The sequence below is a fragment of the Petaurus breviceps genome, unplaced genomic scaffold (assembly GCF_028583685.1).
Source record: "Petaurus breviceps papuanus isolate PSGF00001 unplaced genomic scaffold, PetGlider_PUasm1.0 90895, whole genome shotgun sequence".
NCBI lineage: Eukaryota > Metazoa > Chordata > Mammalia > Diprotodontia > Petauridae > Petaurus > Petaurus breviceps.
Genome location: NW_027187372.1, coordinates 11,385,206 through 11,397,790, shown reverse-complemented (window position 1 = coordinate 11,397,790; position 12,585 = coordinate 11,385,206). Strand labels below are relative to the sequence as shown.

Sequence of the window (12,585 nt, the reverse complement as noted above, 5' to 3'; positions counted from 1 at the left end):
TGCTCTTAATTTACAGGTAAATAAATAGAGGCCTACTGAAATTAAGTAACATGTCCAAGGTTAATCAGATTATAATCGTCAACTCTGGATTTCAATCTCATGTATTCTGACTCTAAATCCACAGCTTTTATACACTTTACCATAGTGTTAGGGAAACTTTGCCTTTCAGTCTGATTTTGTAACCCCACCCTCCCCACACCTTGTCTCATTAAATAAACTCTGGTGGCTCCCTGTTATACTCACAATCAAATATAAAATACTTTGACTTTTTCATGCTTCTAAACATAAAATGAGTATGTAATAAGCCCCTACTATGTGTCAGGGATTATGCTAAGCGCTGGACACTGGGGATACAAAGAAAGGAAAAACAAACAATTCTTAGTCTCAAGGAGCTCATAGTCTAATGGGAAAAATCAACATGTGAACAACAGTGCATGTGGATAAATACAAGATTAATTTTAGATAATCCTTGAGAGAAGGTATTAACTTTAAGGATAACTGGGAAAGGTTTCATTTAGAATATAGGGTTTTAGCTGAGTTTTGAAAGAAGCCATAGAAGTTTAGAGGGAGAGATGGAGAGAGAGAGAATTCTAGGCATGGGGTGGGAGGTCTCTGAAAATGCCTGGATTTAGGCGGTGGAGTACTGTGTGAAAGGAACAACGAAAATGTCAGTGTCACTGGATTACAGAGAAAATAAGGGGAAAGGAAAGGTGTAAGAAGATTGAAAAGGTAGTAAAGAGATAGATTATGGAGGGATTTAAAAGCTAAAGTAATTTATATTAGATTCTGGAAACCCCTAGGGTTTATTTAATAGGGGCTAGTGTGGAGTGACATGGTCAAGTCTATGCTCATCCATAGTTACAATAGACATTTATAAAAAGTGATACATGAGTTCAGATGATAGCTGAGACCATACATGTAATCACTACGCAACACTGCCTTCTGGAAAATAAGGGGAATTTCTTAAGTAGCATGCCTTTTTGTAGAGAAACAAGGGAGGGTTGATGTAGTTCCCAAAACGGGGAGGAGGTTTAGTTAGGAAGTAATGAAATGATTTGGTAGAGGAAAGGACCAAAATTTTACATTTATAAAACATCACATTTTAGTGATTTTTTTTGCCTGAGTGCTTTGGCCTCAGACACTTAATATGTGACTCTTGGCAAGTAATTTGAAATCTATCTCTCTTAGTTCCTCAATGATAAAATGAGAATATTAACAACTACCTCACAGGGTAGTTGTGAGGATGAATTGAGATATTTTTAAAGTACTTTTTAAAATTGTAAACACTACATGAGTATAATAATAATTGTTATCATAATCATTTGTTACCTTGTGAAACAAAGTTCAGATTCTGGGAAAGTTCCTTTCCACAGGTCACATTAGTTCCCCAATCCTTTTCACTTAGAGGACATAGTACTCTTGGGGCTCTCCTAGTTCAGTATAACTTGTTTTGTTTTGTTTTGATTTTTGGAGGGGGAAGGCATGGCAATTGGGGTTAAGTGACTTGCCCAAGGTCACACAGCTAGTTTTGTGTTAAGTGTCTGAGGCCGCATTTGAACTCAGGTCCTCCTGACTCCAGGGCCAGTTTCACTGTGCCACCTAGCCATCCCATTCAGTATAACTTGATCATAGAGAGATTCTACAAGGTTAGTCACCTCCACCTCATGGAAAATATCTTTTATTGGAAGGTGTATAGGGGACACCTCAGTAGCTCCAAGGGAGAGAAGAGATCCCTCAAATTTAAAACATATATATAATTTTTGAGTCCACTATTCAAGGCAGACAATGATAAATCCATGAAGTTCCCAAATCCTGACCAACTTCTCTGGTATCAACTCATTGTCCAGTCCAGGAATTGTGTCTCTGAGGCAGTTTTTCAAGAAGAAATGAAAGACTTGCTTCAATTCTCACAGGAGTTTGCTATGCTTTAATTAAATTAATTTGGGGACTCCCATCTATTTATGAACATTTAGAAAAGTAAACTCATCAAGTCCTACCTTCAGTAGTTACTGGCTTTAACATGTCCTCTTACATTCATTTTGTACGTCCTCCATGGATATTTGGCATAATGAGGGAGGGAAAGGACCTTTACAGCTCAAAGGAATACCAGGTCCAAGTTTACTTCCTTCCCTTGCCTGGCTTTCAGCCATATTGTTCCACTCAGACAAGGAGCCACTCAGGGACTGACCTGCCTGCTATCACAAGTGTGGCAAGAAGGAGAGTACCACGGCAGGTTATGTGAACACTATGGTTATGTTTCTTGCCAAGAAAGAACAAAATCCTTGGAAATCCCTTGCCATACCAATGCCGCCCTTTGCCATTGATATTAAAAACTATTCATTGGCGGCTACTACAGCAATGCTTCAAAGATTCTGAGTAGGGGGGAAAACTACAAAATCTTCACACTGATCATGCATTCACCTTCTCTTTGGTCATGCTAGAAATCATCATTGTAATTTAGCAGTTTTGTGGGATTTAGCAAAAGAACTTTGTGTTTATAAAACTACTGGAAGATAGCTTGCAATATTTGTATGAGAAATCCTGTTACAGCCCTGACTTGAACTCTTACCCAAAGCTCTATCTTCTATACCAGTATTACTGTGTGTTTAGTACATATATAATGCATTCAAGAAATAGAAGACTCTCCTATCATAAGTGGCATTAATATGGGAATTTTTAATGTAGGAATTTCAACTTCGCTGGTATCAACTCATTGGCCATCCCAGAGATTGTGTCTCTGAGGCAGTTTTGGGAGAAGAAATGAAGGAATTGGTTTTCCTGGCTCTCCATCTTCCTTGTTGAAGCCCAGGTGATATTTGTGAAATAGAAGAGTGAGGAATTACAGTTCTGTCATGACTATAGAGACATGAACACCATCACCGTCTGGAACCATTATACTCCACACAAGAAACCTGAGCTGAAGCAACAGTTGGCAGGAATGGCAATTGTACCATTCACTGGCAGTTTCTACCCTCACTTCTGCCCACTTCAACAAGAAAGCCAACATCAGGATGATAGAGAGGCACATTCAACAAGAAAAAGAAAGTGTTGCAAATGAGAACTTTTAATTTTATACATTATTAAATCAATTTAATTACATGTACTTATTCAGTGCCTACTATGTGCAATACAAAGTTCAGATAAGACATGGTTATAAGTCAATTTTTATGGTCCTTTAATGTGTATGAGACATTTTATAGATATTTTCTCAATTAAGCCTTGAAAAATATTGGATTTTTGATGCTGAAGTATTATTATTCCCATATTTCATATTGGGAAATTAAGAAATAATTTCTTATGTTCACATAGCAAGAAAATGACTGAGGTAAGATTACTCTTCTGCAGCTTTTGTTTCCTTACCTTATGGAGTCTACAGTCTGGTAAAGAAATATAATAGATAAACTTGGGTGAAATTTTAGTTCCCATGTAAGCAGGTAACAAATATTTATTAAGTATTTACTATGTTCCAATCACTGTGCTGATGTATTCCAAAGAAGTTTCTGCATCATCTGCTACCTGATCCTTAATTCCCATTCCCCTCAATACATCACCCCACTATATTGCATTCTAAAACAACTCACCTCTCCCTCTGAAATGCCTCCTCCACAGGTAGAAAACCTGCTTTCATCTTAAAACTTTTCATTATCTTCTTCCAACTTCTGGCTCTCATTGAGGCATGGGTCTATCCAGATAAAACAGTATCTTTGGTTTCCCTTTCAAATACTAGATGAACTTTCACTTATTCCTCCAACTAATAGTTCAACATGTAGGAATTGGAATACTCCTGACTTCCTATTGCAGTTTCCATGTTCTCCTTTTACCACCACCTCTCAGTCCATATATGGCACACAATCAAAATTCTAGTTGCTATTATCTACCTGCTTTTATCTATCTATTATCTGGAAACTAGGTGAAACAGTTCTTAGAGAGTGGCTCTGGAGTCAGGAAGATCTGAGTTCAAATCTGACATTAGATACTTATTAGCTATGTGACCCTGGGCAAGTAATTTAACTGCGTTTGCCTCAATTCCTCATCTGTAAAATAAACTTGAGAATGAAATGGCATAGCACTCCAGTGTCTTTGCCAAGAAAAGTCCCAATGGGGTCACAGAGAATTGGACAAGATTTAGATGACTAAAAAGCAACACCAGTATCTACCAATATTTAGGACATTCACCTTCTTGTGTCCATCAGTTCAGTGACTACCTCACTGGATTTCTCTGCTAAAACTACTGCCCTAACACTATGGTACTTCAACATACATATCAATACTTTTCAAACTTCTTGACATCATAGATTCTCAATTTATTCATTTCATATAACTATTCCCCCCACCTCAACCATACACAAAGTTGGTTATACTTTTCTTATTCTATCACTCAGAAATGCACTAATCCTGTGTTCAAGAACTGAAATTTCCTTGTCTGATTATAATTCATTGTCATTCCAACTCTCTTAGCTTGTAACACCCAATTAAGTTTTCACTGGGACTATCAATTCCTCTACCCCTCAATTCTTTCCAAGTTTATATTTGAAATGCTCCAGGACATTTTTGAAGGTAGAAAATTATACATGCAGAGTTTATGATATTGTCAAGGCCAAAATATTCTTAAGGCATTTGATTTTAAAGTCTGTACCAAGAGGAAACAGTAACTTCACTGTGAAAAAAACAAACACACAGAAAATATATACAGAGAAATACTAATCCTACAAAAACATAAGAATGACAGAAATTTCTAATTCCTTTTTAGATATGTGTGTACATGCTGGGTAAAATGGTCATTTACCATTAAGAAATTCCTTTTTCTCTTAAGCTATCTAACTTTCTCTATTAGGTTGGAGACCAGGTGGTACTTTTGAGTATGGATAATGATTTCTTATGTTAGAAATATACAAATGATTAATTGAACAGGTCACTGAAAACTCTGTTTCCTTCTGTATGTTCAGTCCTTAGTCATTCTCCATTTTCTATCAGTTACTCTGCTAGATTTCCACTCTGAGCAATGCTCTCCATACCTCCACTACTCTCACTCAGTGGATATGCTGATGATCTGAAATCTTAATCATCAAAATGCCTTAGGTTTTGATACTTTACACTTTTTAAACTCACCTCACTTGCCTCCCTTCTTTGATTGGATGTCTGGAGGAGCACTAAACTCCTCCCTCAACCACTTTTAAAAAGGGAGGTTTAGGGACGGCTAGGTGGTTCAGTGAATAGAAGACTGGCCCTGGAGTCAGGAGGACCTAGGTTCTCAGGGCCTCAGGCACTTAACACTCACTAGCCATGTGGCCTTGAGCAAGTCACTTAACCCCAATTGCCCTGCCCCGCCCCCCTCCAAAAAACAATGAAATAAAATTTTTAAAAAGGGAGGCATAAAAAAAATCTTTCCTGGTAACTCCATTTTATATCAGTTGATCTCCTTGGTTTCTACTCCAAGGAAGAGCATGACCCAACATGAGGTACCTCCTGGTTTCCACCTGCCCACACACCTCTTTTTGGCTTCCTTCTTTTGCCTTTCCCCATTAGATTATAAACTCCTTGAGAGCAAAGACTGCCTGTTTTAAAAATCTTTATCCTCAGTGCTTAATATAATGCTTGGCATATAGTAGATGCATAATAATAAATGTTTATTGAATTAATTCTTGCCTTAGTGAATCTAAAACCTGGAGAAAGAATGAAATCTACTATTATTACAATTAAGTTATATTGTCTATCTTTGTAAATTTTGTAAAACATTTGACTCACCACAATCCTATGAATAGGGATTGAAAATACTGTAATCCCTACTTTTTTAGAAGAGGAAAGTGAGGGAAGCATATTTGTTTTTCAATTGCCTGCTCATTCTCAAAAATATGAATTGAATGTATTTTGAAATAAGGCATGTTAGTACTGATTAAATGTAATTTAAAAAAAAGTCTTTAAAAGCAATGATAGGATAATTTTCTTTTTTCTTTAATTGGGTAAGACAAACAAGTCCCATGTGGCATGGTGTAAATAAGTCTTCTAATAATATGAGAAGTCCTGGAGTAATCCCCAAGCAAAGAACTAGGACAGTATTAATTTAATCGCTAAGACTTAAAGGCAGTCAGAGAAGTAGCTTCTCAACTCTATTCTGGAATGCAAGTGGGGAAAAAGGAAACAATAACAAATAAAGAATATTTTTCACCAGTGACATGGAATTAATATCAGCTCTGCAGTGTGTCTCACTTTAAATCTTCCCCACTATTTACACTCACTAGTCTTTTTCCTAGCACTTCCACTTTTCAGGTCTTCCCTATTTTGCTAAGAAATATGTTATAAGGATAAGAGTGTTATCTTCCACAAATGCTGTGGTCTTTAACTGAGGCAGCAGCATTCATTTGGACAATGATTCTGACAGTTTAGAGAAAACTAATTCTCAGGGGAACAACTTTTCCCTTTTAACTACCAAGGCTCAATCCTGAAAAATGGGTTTCTCACCACAATTATAAAGAATTGAGCTATAATTCCCAGAGTCCTACAGAATAGAGCCTTGGATGTGACAAGGGCATTTTAATGCTTTTCCTACCTGCCTTGTGACAGGTTGACCATAGTTGAAAATCAGGTCATACACAGGTGATATTCACTGAAGACAGATGAGACACTTTAAAATGCATCTCACTCAGCTCATGGTTTATTATGTTTTTCATTTTTATTGTGTATGAGAAGTATCATCATTTAATGACTACCAGTATATGTATTTCAGCATATTCTGGGCTATAAATATCATCTATCTTATTTGATATTCTGCTTGGATATTTGCAACTCATTCACAATGTAGCAACATAATTGCAGGAATTATTAAGATGTATATGAGAAAACCTGTTCACAACCATCTAACCACCATAAGGTTGTTGACTTCATGCTATTTCCTAGGTATTGTACTACTCTGTGATCTATTTTTTAACTGATTCAGCAAAGAAGTCATTAAAGAACATTAGATTAACACTATGCATATATGCAATTCACTTATACCATGAGTTTCCCTATTTCAGTATAGCAGTGCTGATGTTGCTGTGAATGTTGTATGACAAGGAGGTGACAGCTTTCGTATTCTCCAAAATTACATTATTATGAACAGAAGAATTATTAGAGGAATTAGTTTGAAGGTAAATGAGAAAAGAATAACAAAAATATAGATATCCCTACTCTAGGCCTCTTATTATAATGCATTTGAGATAGAAGTCAGTCAACTAGCATTTGTTAAACACCTACTATTTGCCAGGTACTCTTGTAGGTGTTAGGGATACAAACAAACAGATAAAAATACTGCTCTCAAGAATCTTGCAGTCAACATTAAATAATAATGTACAGACAACAATATACAGGATACATTGAAAGTAGTTTCAGAGGAAAAACTCTACAATCAAGGAGGATTGGGAAAGGCTTCTTACAGAAGGTAGGACTTTGAGATTTGAAGGAAACCAGGGAAACTTGGAGGCAGAGATAAAGAGGGACAGAATTCCAGGCATGGGGACAGACAGTGAAAATGCTTAGAGTAAAAAAATGTAAAGATAAAGATGAACATGTGTCAAGAAATTCTAGTGTAGAAGATTCTAGAGGTACTGCTATTTATAATCAGACATCTCAGGAGGCTACTTCTTCAGTGGAAATCTCCCTTAGGACTGAGGGAAAACATTGATTACTATTAGGTTGACAACTACCACTTTTATTCTTTTTCCCCCTTCTAGAGGGGAACTAGAATCATGTTGAGATCTTTTGACTTGACAGAAAAAAGAGAAGAAATAGAAAAGTTCTTCCCCTCTGCCTTTCAATGTCATCATCTTGTATACCCTGAGCAGTGATTTTATATTTTCTTTAATCATCCTTTCCTTAATGGAGACTTGACTTATCAATTGCCAAAGTTATCTTATTATGATAAACTTAGTGTTTTTATTTATTTATCTTATTATGATAAACTTAGTGTTTTTTAACCAAAGTTAAAAACCTGTGCTGTTCTTTTATATTAACCTTCCAATATTTGCTTTTGCTACCATCTTTTCATACATAGTCTTTAAAATCTAAGTTTGTTAATGAATTCCCTTCACATTCATCTCTTTATCTTTAGAAAAATTATTCTTGTTTCTTCTTACTAGAATAGTTTTCTTTTTTTTTATCTTCAGAATTTATTTCTGTCAAACCAATGGATTGACTTTCTCTGTAGAGTGCATGAAATCCTACCTTTTTGAAGCCTTTGAAATAATTTCTCTCTAAAGGTAGAATGCTGCGTCTGGCTTTCCTATCTTCTATTACTAATTCTCAGTTGGAATGGTCACTTATTTTCAAGTTTTTCACAATTTCTTCTTCAGTAACAAAGTTCCTCTCTTTTTGATGAAAAGAAGTTCCAGAAAAATAATTTTGGTTACTTCTTCCACCTTTTGAAGATGGAAATAGTTCACTGAAATAAATTCTATATTCAATTCCTCTTTAAAAAAATAATTCTGCCTGTGAGGAAAAATAGCTGTAATACTTGAATATAAAGCTCTACTGTGTCAGAGAATTAAACAATGCTTTCCAACATGGTTCTGATGGATAATAATAAATTGATATTTTATTGATTATTTTTATTGATTTATGAATGCTCAGGAAACTAGGAGACACTATTATTTTTGCCACCATGACAATGAAACCAAACAGTGGCTTAGTTATTATTTATTAATATTTACTATTAATTTATTAATTAGATGTGTACTAATTTCCTCACAGAAACCCTAAAAGTTTAAATGAGTTTCAGCTGAAAGTCCTTTAAAATTTTCTTTAAATGCATTTTCCTTCTATTGTAGGGATGCATATCTTAACACATATATTTAGGGACCATTTGCCTTTAACTGATAAAAATGATATTTAGGAAATTTCAATGTCAAAGAAGCTTTTGGAAAACATTTTGGAAAGCTTTTTTAAAGATAGTTTTTCATCATCTAGAACTTTCATCTTTTTCTAAAATGTATTTTAATTACAGGTGGGAAATGTTTAAATTTATGAATTCTCATTTCTACAAGATAGGTAGTAGAAAAAGTCTCAGAGAAACATGGATTTAATTCAACACTCTCATTTTGCAAATGAGGTAACTGAATAGTCCTGGAAAGATTGAATAACTCCTCTGAAGTTTCACTTCAGTAGTATGTCAGCACTGAGATTTGAATCCAAGTCTTCTGACTTCAAATCTAACTTTTACTTCTTGACACTATTCTGACTTTTCTTATCTACATCAGTAAAAGTGGTTAAACTAATTTCCTCTAGACAAAATCAAATAAGCTAAAATCATATTGATTATGTGCTTATGGATAGCTTCAGCACTATGCTAGGCATTTGGAGTGATGAAAAAAGTGCAATACAAAATCTTTTTTTTAAGGGAAATGGTTGGTTGTTGTACTTTGTTCTTGAAAAGGACCAAAATGACATCTCTGTGCTAGAGTCATGCTATAGTGTGTCCAACTATCAGATCAATATGAACTCAGAATGCCCTATCAAAGGTCAGGTACAAGATAGTCATTGTGAATATTTGGGGTGGATTCTCTAAATTTGGGCAACTCTCATTTCTTTTGAGCTACTCCAATTCTGCTTTGCTCATAGAGCATAGCATCTTCTCTGATGAGAGCATGCCATGCTGGGTAGTCCTGTGCCAGTGTCTACAATGTCTTACAATCAATTCCAAAGATCTTTTTTTTTTACAACGTGCAGAATTTTATTTGATCCAGAATGTGCATGAGTGCATAATAAAGTAATCTGGTATTTCTGATATTCTGAAGATCATTAACACATACAAATACTGGCAATTGTGTTGTTCTAGAAAATGAGGTTTCTGGCAGTCACACTTAACAGGTAGTCTACTCCCAACAGGTCATTGCCATTAAGTTGTGAGTTTAGTCCAATTCACTCCTACTAAAGTGGACTACAGAGGAAGATGCTACAGTTCCAAATTTTGCTGACCTTCTGGGGTTGGGTTAGAGCAGAGGTGGGTAAACAATCACACCCACCATATTAAAGGCAAATAATATGAAGTACAAGTACCTCATGTCCCTTGCTCATATCTTTGCTACTTGGGAGCAATTTTTATGAAGGACAAGTGGGAAAAAATGAATGAAACAGCCAGAAAATGAGTCAGAAACTGTTTACCTAGAGTTCCATGAGTAATGCTCTCAGGCAAAGGGAGAGGAGAGCGAAAGGGAAAGGGAAAGGAGAAGAGAAAGGAAAATAAAAAAATATATAAATGGTGATGGGCCACCAACAATTGCCTTCACTGTCCCTGGCCCTCAGAATACTAATGCCCCCAGTTACTTCCACCTAGTCTACAAGAACGACTATGGATTGATTTCTTGTTGCCTTCATTAGCACAGGGAAAAGAGCTGACCTTTAAGCCTAGCCTGGAATTAGTCATTTTAGAAGATCACCAGTACTTAAGAATCAGACTAATTAATCTAGCATCTATCACTGTGATTACTTCAATCCAGGTGATTACTTTTAGCTCCTTGAAATATACACTTCCCCTTTTATAAAGGGAAAACCTGGGAGCTTGGTCACCAAAGAAGCTTTAGATGTATTTCCACTCTGTGCTCTTCATCTGGTAGGACCAATGTGGACCTCTTGAAGCCACGGAAAAATTGAACGACGTAGTGTGGTTATAATCTTCATGGGGATGGAGCAGTACAGGAGGAAAATGTGGCTTGTTGACTGCCTCTGGCCAGCTCCGGGTCTCCAGGCAAAAGCCTGAGTGTTTGGGGCACACAGCACCGCCCTCCCTTCCCCTTCAGCGCTCCATCCAGGAAACTGGCCGTGTAAAACTGAGCCCCGGGCTGCGCTGTATTTATTTCTAGCTTCCGTCCCGTGGGTGGACGATAGACCCTTGAGCAAAAATGCTTCTTATGCTTATCCTGCAGACAGAAGTTGTGGTCAAAACCATTTATCTGGAACTTTTCTAAAGGCTTTCCAAGTCCCTCTGCCTTCCTCAGGTCAAACGCAGTCCCCTGCACAGATTCCACTTTTCCAGTAGTGATCAGATGATCATTGACTGGCAACAAAGCTTCAGCATCTATACAAACTTCATGATCATATATGTTTGGAGAACCCTGGCCTGCCAGATTGAAATACGAGTCGTTGGTTAAACTGACTGGTGTGGTACTGCTGGTCTGAGCTTTGTAATTCACTATTAACTGCCCCCCATCAAGCGTGCACTTGACCCAAACTTTCAACTCTCCAGGATAGCCTCCTTCTCCATCTGCACTGATCCGGGAGAACTGAACGCCATTTGGTAGCACTAGAGGGGTCCAAAGGACCTTGTCAAGGCCCTTCAGACCTCCATATAGACTATTAGGTCCATTGTTAATGGCCAGCTTGTATTCTTTCCTATCTATAGTGAATGTCCCTTTGGCAATTCGGTTGGCCACTCGTCCAACTATGGCTCCAAGTACGGATGCTTCTTGAGATACCCTTCCAGCTCGGCAAAGCCCAGCACCACATCTGAGAATTTCCCATCCCTGTCTTTCATCTCCAAAGCGGTGCTGGTGCAGCCCAGGGAGATAATCTCCACCTTCAGCTGGTCTGACCGTAGATGAAACTTCTCTACAATCCCTGCTCCACCGGGGAGGTCCCCAAACACACTCCTGGTCACCGAAGACATGGGCCAAAAACGGGAAGGAAAATAACCAAGCCCAGAAAACGGAGAGGCAGCACAGGTATAGTCAATTCCAAAGATCTTAATAGAGACTTTGAGAGTGTTCTTGTATCATTTTTTCCTGACCGCCATGTGAATGCATGTCCTATGAGAGTTCTCCATAAAAATAGTCTCTTTGGCAAGCATGTGTTTTGCATTTGAACAACATGGCCAGCCCATAAGACTTCTGCTTTCTGCAGTAGGGTTTGAATGCTTGGCAGTTCTTTTTGAGAAAGGACGCCAGTGTCTGGTATCTCAAACTGCCAGGTGGTTTTCAGAATCTTCCTAAAATAATGGATAATAATGGGTAGTGCTTTTAAACTATGCAAAAGGGAAAGCCTTTCATTTTAGAACTCAATTTTCCCAAGTATCTTCAAAGGTTGCCTTTAAAAAAAAACAATGCAGCAATAAATGTCATCACCTTGTCTAGTATGATAAACTTCAGAATAAATCATTTTTCTTGACAGAAAAAAGCAAATGAAATTCTGAAATCTCTTGAAAACTTGACATTTTGTAAATGCAACGACTTAATTTTTACTGAAAGATATAGTGATCTTAATTATGTTCTTCTGAACCTACAACCTTTTTTTCTATTTTATTGAACAGAACTCTGTAGAGTGAGATTTGACACTTCTGATTAAACTATGTCAGTCATTCCATGTAATGGAACATGCTGAGATGTGAATGACACACTGATGGAAAGCACCAGGATGGATCATCTGGTATCAGGATTTTTTTTCCTCTTTTTTTTTGGATAGTGGATGGGGAGGATATCCTTCTGAAAACAAATGAGATTTTCAGATGACAAATGCTATTATTTATATATTTTTCATATACTGCAGCTAAAACCTTTTTGTAAGTCATTTGATACTGGATTTTTTTAAATGATTCATTCCATTGGCTAGAATAAATCATTT

General features: G+C 36.8%; 1 pseudogene; it reads right to left on the bottom strand.

Annotated features, from left to right (window-relative positions):
• Positions 1 to 10,549: 10,549 nt before the first annotated feature.
• LOC138151194 (galactose mutarotase pseudogene) lies at positions 10,550 to 11,635 on the bottom strand (annotated as a pseudogene).
• Positions 11,636 to 12,585: the final 950 nt, after the last annotated feature.